Source organism: Capsicum annuum, chromosome 5, assembly GCF_002878395.1.
Source record: "Capsicum annuum cultivar UCD-10X-F1 chromosome 5, UCD10Xv1.1, whole genome shotgun sequence".
Lineage (NCBI taxonomy): Eukaryota > Viridiplantae > Streptophyta > Magnoliopsida > Solanales > Solanaceae > Capsicum > Capsicum annuum.
The window spans coordinates 18,138,219-18,151,102 of NC_061115.1; the positions used below are offsets into that span (position 1 = coordinate 18,138,219).

Sequence of the window (12,884 nt, forward strand, 5' to 3'; positions counted from 1 at the left end):
TTTAATTTTTCTAAAAGTTTTTCTATTTTTAAATGGTCTTCGCATAATTAATTTAATAATTATAGGTAAATTCTAATAACTCTAACATACATCTCACTTCCGTATTTTTTTGAATTACTGGACTCTGATACCATTTGTAGGGGGTGCGGATATGAAATAGATTTTACTCTCTCTCCCTCAAATATACAAGTAATTAGGCTTTTGTTTCATTAGCACATTTTTCTTTTGCAAATATATTGGGCTCAGCTAGTCCAAGAAATACTCTTATCAGATGTAATATTATTTATTTTAAGTCAAGCTTGTACGGAGAAAAAAACCTCTCATTTAATATCTTTCTTATTTTTGAAGACTTGAAAAAACACAAGAAACAATAGATATTGATTATAAGCCAATTTATTTCTCTATGTAATTTGCAATTTCATTCGCAAGAGAGATTCTCCTACAGTTGAAGCAGCTGCCACGAGCTTCCCATCGTCCACCTTGCCGACATTCAGCTGTTGTTTCGTAATTTTATTATATTATTTCTAATTAATTATTATATATTATTTATGTATTAAAAATTTAAAAATATTTAATTAAAAAAGTAAAATAGATATTTATGACTTGTTTGCTTTAGCTGCTTCAATCATAATTTTACTATGTCACCATTAATTAATTATTATAAATCGTTTAACTATTAAAAATTAATAATATTTAATAAAAACATAAAATAAATATAAAATGATAAATTAACTCTTGATGTTTTAAATTAGCTTGACTTCTTATATGATACCTACTTAAATTTTTTTTACAAGTATTTTTATAGCAATTTTGTTATATCACTTCTAATAAATTATATTATGAGTCACTTAAGATATGTCTACTTCGTTACTTCAATCATGATATTTGATTGACTCTTGAAATTATATCAGTGTTACTTAAGTTTAAATAAAAGAAAAAGTATTATAAATCACAATAATTAAAAACGTAAATTATTTTTAAAATATCCCGTCGTCCTCCTTGCCGACATTGACCTACTTGCTCTGTAATTTTACTATATCATCTCTAATTAATTATTATATGACATTTATGTATTAAAAAATTAATAATATTTAATTAAAAAAATAAAATAGTCATTTATGACATATCTATTTCAGCTGCTTCAACCATATTTTTACTATGTTACCCCTAATTAATTAATATAAGTCGTTTAACTATTAAAAAATAATAATATTTTGAAAAAAATATAAAATAGACATAAGATATAAATTAACTTTTGATGTTTTAAATTAACTTGACGTCTTATATGATGTCAACTTAAATTTTTTCGTCAAGTATTGTCACTTAAATTGAAATAAAAGAAAAAATATTATAAATCATAATAATTAAAATCTTAAATTATTTTTAAAATATAATTGACTACAAATGTTACAAAAGTTTCGACAAGAAAAGAGTACTATAAATTACAATATCTAACTGGTTAAATAAGTAAATAGTGTAAAAAATAATTAAAAATCTAATAAACATATTAAAAACATATCTAATTGAGATATCTAAAACATATAAAAAATAATTAATTATTTAAATTTTATTTATGTCATATAAATTGAGATAAAAATAAGTAAAAAATACTATAAATCATAATAATTAACAACATAAAAATTTTAGATAAAATATTTATTGAACTCTTGAAATTATATTAGTACCACTTAAATTGGAGTAGAAGAAAAAGTATTATAAATCGCAATAATTTAAAACCTAAATTATTTTTAAAATATAATTAACTATCAATACTACAAAAATTTGGATAAGGAGAGTAATATATATTAATTAAAAATTACATAAAAATTATCATAAATTATAATAGTTAACAGCTGGAAATGTCTAAAAAAAATTAATTTGTTATATATTTCAAAAGTAAATGTAAAAAAAAATACTATAAATCACTTAAATTCGAATAGAAGAAAAAGTATTATAAATTTCAATAATTTTAACTTAAATTATTTTAAAAAAATAATTGACTATTAATACCACAAAAGTTTGGACAAGGAAAGTAACATATATTATTTGAAAATTACATAAAAATTATGATAAATTATAATAATTAACAACTATAGATATATTAAAAATATGATTAATTATTTAAATTATATTCGTGTCATATAAATTGAGATAAACGGGCCTTGGTATCTAGTATTGTATAGAAGTAAATTAGGGAATAAGAAGAAAAATGGTGGGTGGAAGGCGAGGAAGGCTTTTCTATTTTAAATAAATATAAAAATATACTTACTTCAAAAAAAATATAATGTCATTTGTTAATTTGTTTATTCGACACGTCACTAACAATTGGAGTTCACGCATTGGACTGGGTGTTCAAGAGATACACTTGGTAAGTTAAGGTATCTAGATAGTTATTGTATATGTTTAAGTTTTAAACTAATAATTAAGATTAAATTTGAGCGTTTGTCTTTGTATTTATCCTTTATAAAACATATTTTCTCCGTTGTAATTTATTTGTTTGATTTTAACTTGACTTGGAGTTTAAGTAAGTGAAGAAAACATTTGAATCTTGTTATCTTTTAAAATTTATCAAAATATTTTTTAATTTTGTGATCTTAAACATGTCACATAAAAAGTTAAAATTAAATAGTTGTCAAAAAAAGATACTTTTTAAAACTTGACGAAAAAACTAAGACAATAAATTAAAACATAAGGAATACATTTTAACTTTGGTGGATATTTTTTATTATATAACACTACCATCTAGAATGTACCAAAATATCTTTTAATTTTATGATTTTAAATATGTCATGTAAAAATTTAAAATTAAATAATTATCAAAAAAAGAATTTTTTTTTTAGGCTGACTAAAAAAAAGTAAGATAATATAAATTAAAACCAAAGAACTACATTTTAATTTTGGTGGACATTTTTATCACATAACACTACCGTCTGATTTTGATTGATACAACATAGGACCCAACGGAAAGCAATCGAAATGTAAACAAAATAATCAGGTATTAAAAGAAGGGAAAAGGATCAAAATTATCTTTGAATTATTTGAAATAAAGAAAAATTATTCTTTATTTATATTTTGATTCAAAAATATTTTTTTATTTAATTTTTTATTTAAAAATATTCTTCACTTTAATAAAGTACCACCATATTACGTGAAAAAAATTCACATGTTCAGTCTATACCAGTATTTCATTTAGAAAAAGGGTCAAACTATTCCTTAACTATTTGAAATGAAGTAAAAATATCCCTATATTATTTTTTGGCTCAAAAATATTCATCTATTTATTTTTTCCTCAAAAATACCCCTACTTTGATGGAGTGCTACGTAGAACACAATATGAAAAATATAAATAAAATTATCACATAGTCAAACCACATCAACATCCCATTTAATACCAAGCCGATCCACTTAACCATCTAGTTTAACATTTCATTTAATAGCTATTCCCGATCCAACTTCAAAAAATTCGATACGTCTTCACTTATACTACTCGCGTGATGCGAGGACAATATTTAAAAAAATATCATCACAAAAGTATAGATAAAAAATAATTCAGATTTGTATATTATTTACCCAATGAATATGGACGAAAGTCAAAATTCATTAGGAAAAAAAATAATCATTAGATGTTTCAGTCATATTTCTTAATGTCCCAATCATATTTATTACACTTTTCTTTATCATATGTGTATAGACCTCATTATCTAGTGATACTATTTTATCGAGGGTTACAATCTAATGATGATGAAATTTATTTCTCAATAACTTAATTTTTTTTTTAAAAAAATTATCGTAAAATCAATTAATCCTACAACAATAAATTAAATAGAGAAATTACCAAACTTATCAAATTATTTTTTCTCAAGAAATTAATATTGTGTAAGATTATTTTCGATAAATAATTTTCTTGTTCCAAGCATATGTTGTTATTGTTGTATTTAACCTCCTAATATATTTCTTCTTTTAGTACTGAACTCATATTTGAATCAGTAATAATATTTCATCAATATGTTTGGTTTCATATTCCACCAAAATCTAATGTTTAAAGAATTATAGAAAGGATTAAGAAAATTGGTCATCTTTATACCATTTAAAGAAAGACCCAAAATAATATATAATCAAGGAATTATATTATCAACAATACAAATCTGTATTTGTATAGAGAAATAATCAAACTAATAAATTTATTTTTCTCAAGAAAGAAACACTATAGATAATTTAAATAATTATCGACAAATAATTTCATTGTATCAAACTTATATTATACAATGTTCTATCTCCTCTTACTTGAAATTAGTAATAAAGTTTCATCAACATGATTTGATATCTTACTCCATGAAAATTTGATCTTCAAAACATGCAATTCATGAAAAGAATCAGAGTTAATATTTTAAAAAAATATCGACAATCTTATTTCTACATATTCATAAGGAAGACCTGAGAAATAAAAATAAAGCTAATGATCAATAACTAAAAATAAAAGAAGAAAGTGTAGTAATATTTATGTGTTATTGAAAGAGTATATATAAGATCAACATGAATTATGGTGCAATGGATGGGGCTGCTCCACCCTTAATCAGAAGTCGAGGGTTCGACCCTGAGCATAGAGAAAACTCTGTTGGGAACGCTATTCCCCGAATGGAGGCCCTATCCGGCGCGAATCCGGATTAATCGAATTCTAATGCGAATACCGAACAGTGGATGAAATATATATATATATATATATATATAAAGTCAAATTTTTATTTAAATTTAAATTCAAAACTAATATCAATTTATTAAAAAAATTAATTTATATTTGAATAAGATTTCAAGATTCGTATTCCATATGTAGATTAAGTTCTTCATATGAAAACATATTTTTTATTTTGAAATGACTCTTTGATTACAATAATATATTCTATATGTAAGTGTCACTTTAATTTCTAATTGACTATTTTCTTAATCAATATCATTGGTATGATTTCTTGATTTTCTTACTTAATTGTGACAAAATTATGAATATTCATTATCAGATAATTATTTTTTGTGTGATAAGACCACAAATATTTCAATTTCTTAACAACACATGACTTATTTGATTTTGAAATTAAAATATTTATTTCACAGTTACATAGCTGTAATTTGGATAATTACAAAAGTATACTAATTAATTTTTTTTTTTAATATTTCACTTGGCTTAACCTTATATTTCATTACCTCATCTTATTTAAATAATAATTTTATTTAATTAAGGTAAAGAATATCAATAAGGGAAAAGAGAAGCTAAAATAATATTTTAAAATAATTTTTACTATTGTTCCTCTTCATCTTATTTGTAACTCTCCCTAAAATCCCTTTTAAGTAAATACGGAAAAAGAACTACGTAATTAAGAGTAAATATATTATCTTATATTTTGAAGTTCCATCACGGAAAAAGAATTACGTGATTAATAATAAATATAGTATGTTATATTTTAAAGTTTCATCAATCAATAAGAGTATATTTTAATAGTTTATATTTATAATAGGAGTCAATTTTAGTTAATTCTTACAGACATATGAAATATTATGAAATAATTGAAAATCATAATTCTTTTCATCCAATAGAAATCAATTTTAATAGTGTTCATCTAATAGAAGTTAATCATAAATGTTTATACGATAATATGAAAAATATTAAATAAATAAATAATTAATAAAATATAAAATAATATCTTAATCCAATAAAAATAAATATTAATAGTGCTCATCCCATAGAAGCAAATCTCATGAAATCTAGATTATTGAATGATAATTGTTAAAAGTTGCATGATTATGGAACACAAATTATGAAAAATGGATTGGATTGTAAAGTAAGGAAAAAAGTTACGTAATTAAAAATAATTATACTATGTATCCTTTTGAAGATCCATCAATCAATAAGAAAATATTTTAATAGTCTATATTTATAATAGGAGTCAATCTTGGTTAACTTTTATATAGATATATTAAAATATTATGAAATAATTATATAATCAACAAAATAAAAAATAATTGAACAATCATAATACTTTTTATCCAATACAAGTCAATTTTAATAGTATCCATCCAATAGAAGTTAATCTTAATTATTTATACCACAATATCAAAAAATATTAAATAAATGAATAATTAATAAAATATAAAATAATATCTTCATCCAATAGAAATAAATATTAATAGTGCTTCCATAGAAGCAAATCTCATCGAATCTAGATTGATGAATGTTAATTGTTAAAAGCTGCATAATTATGGAACACAAATTGTGGAAAATAAATTGAATTTTACAATAAGAAAAAAAAATTAAGTAATTAAGAATAATTATATTATGTATCCTTTTGAAGATCCATCAATATAATTTAATAGTCTATATTTATAATAGGAGTCAATCTTGATTAACTTTTATATAGATATATAAAATACAATATGAAATCTATATATAATCAACAAAATAAGAAATAATTAAACAATCATAATACTTTTCATTCAATAAAAATCATTTTTAATAGTGTACATCCAATAGAAATCAATCTTAATTATTTTTTACCACAATATGAAATAAGACTCATCCAATAGAAATCAATCTTAATTGATTTTTACCAAAATATGAAATAATTTTTTTTTGAAATATTTAAATAATCCACAAAATAACTTTTTGTTATAAAATGATAGGTTTTTGTTGTAATAATTCAAATACGTAGTTCTCAAGAAAATAAGATTCATCCAATAGAAATCAATCTTAATTGTTTTTTTAACATTATATGAAGTAAGATTTTAAAAAAAATTTAACTAATCAACAAAATAGCTTTTTGTTATAAAATGATAGATTTTTGTTGTTTGAATTCAAATAGGTAGTTCTCAAAATGACACTTATCATAATCTTAGACTAGACTATCCTCCTTTATTATATATAGAGATTTTCAAACAAATGCATGCACTAAAGTTGTTCTCCTTTTTATTTAGCTGAATTTTTTTGAATTAAGGTTTTTAACAATCTAAAATGATTGTTTTCTTATGTTGAATTACATTCATTATCTTTTTCTCAATTAAACTTATTGACTAACCCATTTTATTTTTTTAAAAAATAATATTTAAATAATATAAAAAATATTTGATGCTATAAATTATTGTATGATTAAATTAATTTATAAATAAATAATATTTAAATTAAATAGTCGAAAGTCTGATTTATTAGCAAAATATTTTTCTAGATGTTCCTTCAATGAGTGAAATTTTGCAAGATTATTAAAACTTCAATTTGGGATAAAATAGATTTTAAAAAGATGGGTGCTCTTTCTTAACATTTTTTTCATATAAAAGAAACCGTTAATTTTTTTAATTAATTTTTATTTTAATTGAATAAATAAATCTTTTATGATGTCACTATCACTTTTTCTATGACTATTACTTTTTGTATAATATTTTAAATGTCAATATAATTATTTAAATTTATAAAAATGGGTGAGATCTTTCAAGGTCTTTAAAACTTAATTTAGAGTAAAATGAACATAATAAGTTCATGCGAAACCTACAAAAATTGAGTGTTCTCCATTGCATATAGTAGTAAAGTAATGTGAAACATTATATGTTTTAGGATTATTATTTATTAAGAAAAATTTTAAAATAAAATAAATACAAGTAACATATACTTATTAGTGAGTAAACAACATTATATATAACGCAAAAGAAAAAAAGGTGGATGTGTGTTGGGGTGGGGGAAGAGAAAATCAAATTAAGGTATTGTAAAATATCTAAAAAGATTTTTTTAGTTATTCTATTGTTATGACCCAAAATAGAATCATGACCGGTGCTAAGGAGGTTAGAACTTCAAAACAAGCCTCGTCAGTATTTTACAGAAAATCGGTCAGAGTTTTTCCTGTTTTTGAGCCTATCAAAAATTTTTCCTGTCTCAAATCCACCACACAATAACCCAATATCTCAACAAACACATCAACCCAATGCAATACACCAAAATCATCAACAATTCACCAACATCACCAAATAATAATATGACATCCATTTCTAAAACATGAGAGAAAGTTCAATACTTCATAAGTCCAAAATAATGAAAGAATACTCAAAAACTCTAAAGACATGACTATGGAGCAACTCTAAGAGTTTCCAAGAAGATGAATATAACAAATAAATAAACTATAGCCCACGCGAACAAATGCGGGGCTTACCGGGATATGCTACCTCGAGATCTCTAGCTAACGAAATCTTCACCGTCACCTGTGTTCTTTGTAAAAATAATAGCAAAGAGTGAGTCGCTAGCTTAGTGAGTAATAACACTTAATCACAACCGTTTTAATGGGGACAAGTCATAAAACATCATGAAATAAATCCTCTTTCAGAAAACAATAACAGTAAACAGTAATATTTGTTTCATGTAAGAAAGATGAACTAATTGTTCAGTAATAAACTCAATAAATATTAAGTCATATCAAATATTCACATTTGAGAGGTTTTCAAGAATGAATCATGTAATCAGTGTGGCATTCTACCTCGAGAATAACCAATAACAGTGGACCCCTCATAAAGGAGTCAAATATCATATCAGTAATCCCTACTCGAGGGAGATCAGTGACAGTATGCTAGTTCTACCTTCCTACTAGCGAGGGCTATAACAGTAATCAGTAAATACAAGGTGCACCAGATCTAGCGATCCCGCCGTTAGCTACGAAATTCAAATCAAGGTCTACTCCCATTTATACTTGAAACAATAGATATTCACATGAAAGCATTTTTCAGAATAGAACATAACTTTAAAGTTCATATCAAGTCACGTTACATGTAAACTTGAATAAAACATATGTCAAAAATACTTATTTCTCATGTAAGTGAAAAACTTTTATAACATCAGTGATCATATCTCAAGTAACGGTAAATATGTCTTATGAACATCTCAAATACCTAATTTCAGTATCATATCAAGTAAAAGACTTGCCCCACATACAATTTTAAAGCATTCAATAACTTGTGTTTCATCAAAATCAAGTATAAAATATATAAGTTAAGAAACATAAATCATGGGAAAGATTACTACTCACAGTATACGCTTCGGAATACCAAAATTGTCACCTCGAATGATTCGTATCACTTTCTTAGATCAAATCTATAATCACATCATATCAATCGTGTGTTAGTTTTCTTGCTTAGACTAATTTCATGATTGATTCGAAATACCCATCCCCAAAGTTCATGTTTAGCTATTAATTTGCCAATTTATAACTATCAAGCTATGAGTAACGCAACTAGCGTGCAATTTACGATAAATTTATAGAACTAACCGCCTAACTATTTGTCTTTAGTAAATAATTATTCAATATCCGATGTCAATTTTTCAATTAAGACCCATGTTTAGGCTATATAAAAGACTTACCTCGAATTCAATAGCAAAACTCCAATGAATTTCTTTTTCCGGAGTGTATGTTGCCCTTGTTTTCGCCTAAATTTTCTCTTCCTCACTAAATCGCCTTTTTTTTATTAGATAAGGTCCCAGCAGCCACAAAGCCTTAAGTTTTTGCTTTGTTAATTTGTTTGCTGTACGCTGCTGGCTAGCTTTACCTTTCTTAAATATTAGCTTCCCCCCTTCCCTTTTTTTTTTTTTTTTTAAAAAAAAAGACTTATCCCCTTTTTCTTAGACTATTATGCCCTTAATTAATGTAGGGTATCACATATATAATGGTAATTGAAGTAATATTAAATTAAATCAAAGATAATATAGAAAGGAGTGCAAAACAAATTAAAAATACATGTCAAAGGATAGATTAGAAGAAGAGGTTTTTTGAAGTAATTGATGAGTATTAGTTGCAATCTAATTAAAAATGATAAAATATTTAGATTAGCATTAATTGAAATCCAACTAAGTATTACCAAATCTTTGGATTCTTCCTTATTACACACACATAAAATTTATAGAAAGTGCTAAAATATTTTTTAATTTTTGTAATTTTAAAATGTCATATGAAAAGTTAAAATTAAATAGTTATTAATTCATTTTTTTTTACACGAACTAAAAAGAAAAATAAGACAAACAAATTAAAAAAGAAAGAGAGGTGCAGGTTAACTTTTGTGGACATCTTTTTATCACATAACGGTACCGTCTGATTTTGATTGATGTAACATAGGATCCGACGAAAAGCAATCAAAAATGTAAACAAAATAAATGTTTTAATTTTATTTTTTCTCTTTTCCTTTACAGATAGAAGAAGGGATGGAAGTGGATCATTTAATTGAGATAACTGAAACAAAAGAAATGGTAAATCAAATCAATGGAATGTTAGAGGATTTGGATAACTCGTCTGTTAAATCGTGTACGATATGCAGAGTAAATGTGAGGCTACGTGAATCAAATCCAGATGCTTATACACCAAATTAAAGATGGTCTCTATTGGTCCTTACCACAGGAGGACAAGACTTGAATTTCGTTTAATGGAAAAGTACAAACTACTATACCTACAAAGGTTTCTTAAACGACAAGAGGGGCTTGATCTGGAAAGTTGCATCAATGAATTGGAGGAATTGAAGGAGGAAGCACTAAAATGTTATGATGATATAGAAAACCTGAAGAAGGTAGAACTAAAAAATTACTGTTATGATATAAAAAACCTCAATAATGAAATCTTGCAAATGTTGTTGCTTGATGGTTATTTTGTGGTTGAGTTTCTTCGAGAGTGACATGGAGTGTATCCCCAAGGAGAAGAAAAAATTATCAATACTAATATTTTATGCATATTTGATCAAGTCTCGAGACTTGATGTTACTAAAAAATCAACTTCCCTGCTTTGTCCTCGACAAGCTTCATCGCATGACAAAGCAAGATAATGAATTACCATTCGCAATAATGGCGAAGTGTTGCTTTCCTATTAACTCGCCAAAAAAGATTCCTACAGAACTTCTAAAAATATATAATAATGCTGATGCAAGAAATATCAAACATTTACTTCATCTAATACACATGTCATGGCTTATGGTGATTCCTAACACAGATTCAACATATCCTGAAAAGAAAAGCTTATGCTGCAACCTTTTTCAAATATTATTGAGGTCGAAAGAAAAGCTGAAATATACGGATAAAAAGGTCATGCCAAATGCAACAGAGCTTTCCGGAGCTGCAGCTTCACAAAATTGGAAAATATTTATGATGTTCGCAATAAATTTTCGTTTGGTGAAAATTAACTACAAGCAAAAATGAAATAAATAAAAAGAATAATTTTATTTAAAATAATTTTACGGGTACAATTCCATTATTCTCTCGATTCTTCTCTCCTAAGCTTTTCCGTAATTCGAGGGCCTTTGTAGCGTAATTCTCGAATTTTTGGATGATTTGAGCATCCCAGAAATTTGTTTGGACAGCACTTTGTCTTATTGAGTTGACCTCCGGACAGAACTCCGTTAGTCGATTCGTGAAAGAGCTGTGTAGTTAATGCAAAAGCTTCCTCAAATGCTTGCAGAATGACCTCAGAAAATTATGTAACCCTTCTATTTATAGTTTTAGGGGTAGACGGTACAAGTGTAAATAACCTTTCTGCCTCATTCTGATTGGTCCATTCAATTTTTAAGCTTATCACAAATGTTATGTGACAAGGTTGCTTGTGATTGGCCAAAAACATGCCATTTGGGACACTTGACGATGTTTCATTGGCTCTTGAATTTGACTTGGATTGCCACCTCATTTGATCGTGTGGCCTTGCCTCATTGGTCTTTAGTTTGACTGGGATGCCACGTCATTTGACACGTGGCATGAGTTTGGGCCTCAAGGTGAGATGTACCTTGATGAAGAATAAAACGGGTTTATAGCCCAAACTAATTTTAGAACCAATAAAATATGGATAAAATCTAAATTTTATATGAATTTGACCCAATAAATTTTACGTGTTTACAGAGTGGTATGGCAGAGAAGATATTTTGGATACAGTTATTTTGACATAAAGTTCGAGAATGGACTGATCAAAATCCCTTGCCTTCATGTCTTTGATAATACTGAGTCCAATCTAAGAAATCTCATTGCTTTTGAACAACAATATGATGTACATCCTAAACATTTCAGTGATTTTGCTGTTCTCATGGATTAGCTTATCGAATCAGAAAAAGATGTGAGTTTGCTTCGCCAGAAAGGAATCATTATGAACGAGATAGAAGGGGGACGAAAAAGTGACTAGAATCTTTAACACAATTGGAAAAGGGGTCAGCACTTCATACGGGTTTTATGACAGAGAAGAATACAAAAAAACCACGGACCAGAATGAAGGCAATGTGGAACAGAATGAAGGCAAGTTTGATTGACAATTATTTTAGTAGTCCTTGGAAAGTAGTAATTGCCTTAACTGTATAAGATGGTTGTTTGAATGTCTAGTGTTTCCTCATAACTCCATGCATGTAATTGCATGTGTTGATGAGTTTTTCATTTATTCTATTTTACCCCCTTTTCTATTTGGATTTGTTGTTAAAGTGCTAATAATTGATCTATTTAAAGTATCTTTTAGTCTTTTGGGATCATTAATTGTGTTCTTCCTTCTTTTCACAATACGATTCAATTATACATTGGTCTGAATTAACCAAAAAACAAATAATCCCCCGTTCCCAAATTAAGATGACACATTGATTAAGAAAAATAATTAATAACATGCCTAGTTTACCATAGTATCCCTGTTAAATGATGTTTACAATTTAATTTGAAGAAAAAGTAATTAATGCAAACGGTAAAACATGAAAAAAAAGTTTTGTCTTGTCTTAATTAATGAAAAAAGCTAAGTAAAATGGGACATCAAATTAGGAAATTTGGAACGAGTAATTTGGAACGGAGGGAGTACTAAATTGACTCTGAGCTTCAAATCATTTTTTCGCTCAAAAAACTTCAACATTTATTTCAAAGTTAAATAAAT

The 12,884-nt window shown here is 26.0% G+C and overlaps 1 long non-coding RNA gene across 1 annotated transcript; it reads right to left on the reverse strand.

Moving 5' to 3' along the window:
* Positions 1-7,662: 7,662 nt before the first annotated feature.
* On the reverse strand, positions 7,663-9,579 carry LOC124898722. Its single transcript, XR_007055442.1, has 3 exons — positions 9,380-9,579; positions 9,048-9,112; positions 7,663-8,236 (listed from the first exon to the last, which is right to left on the reverse strand). It is a non-coding gene; the product is annotated as an uncharacterized LOC124898722 (long non-coding RNA).
* Between the last annotated feature and the right edge of the window lie 3,305 nt (positions 9,580-12,884).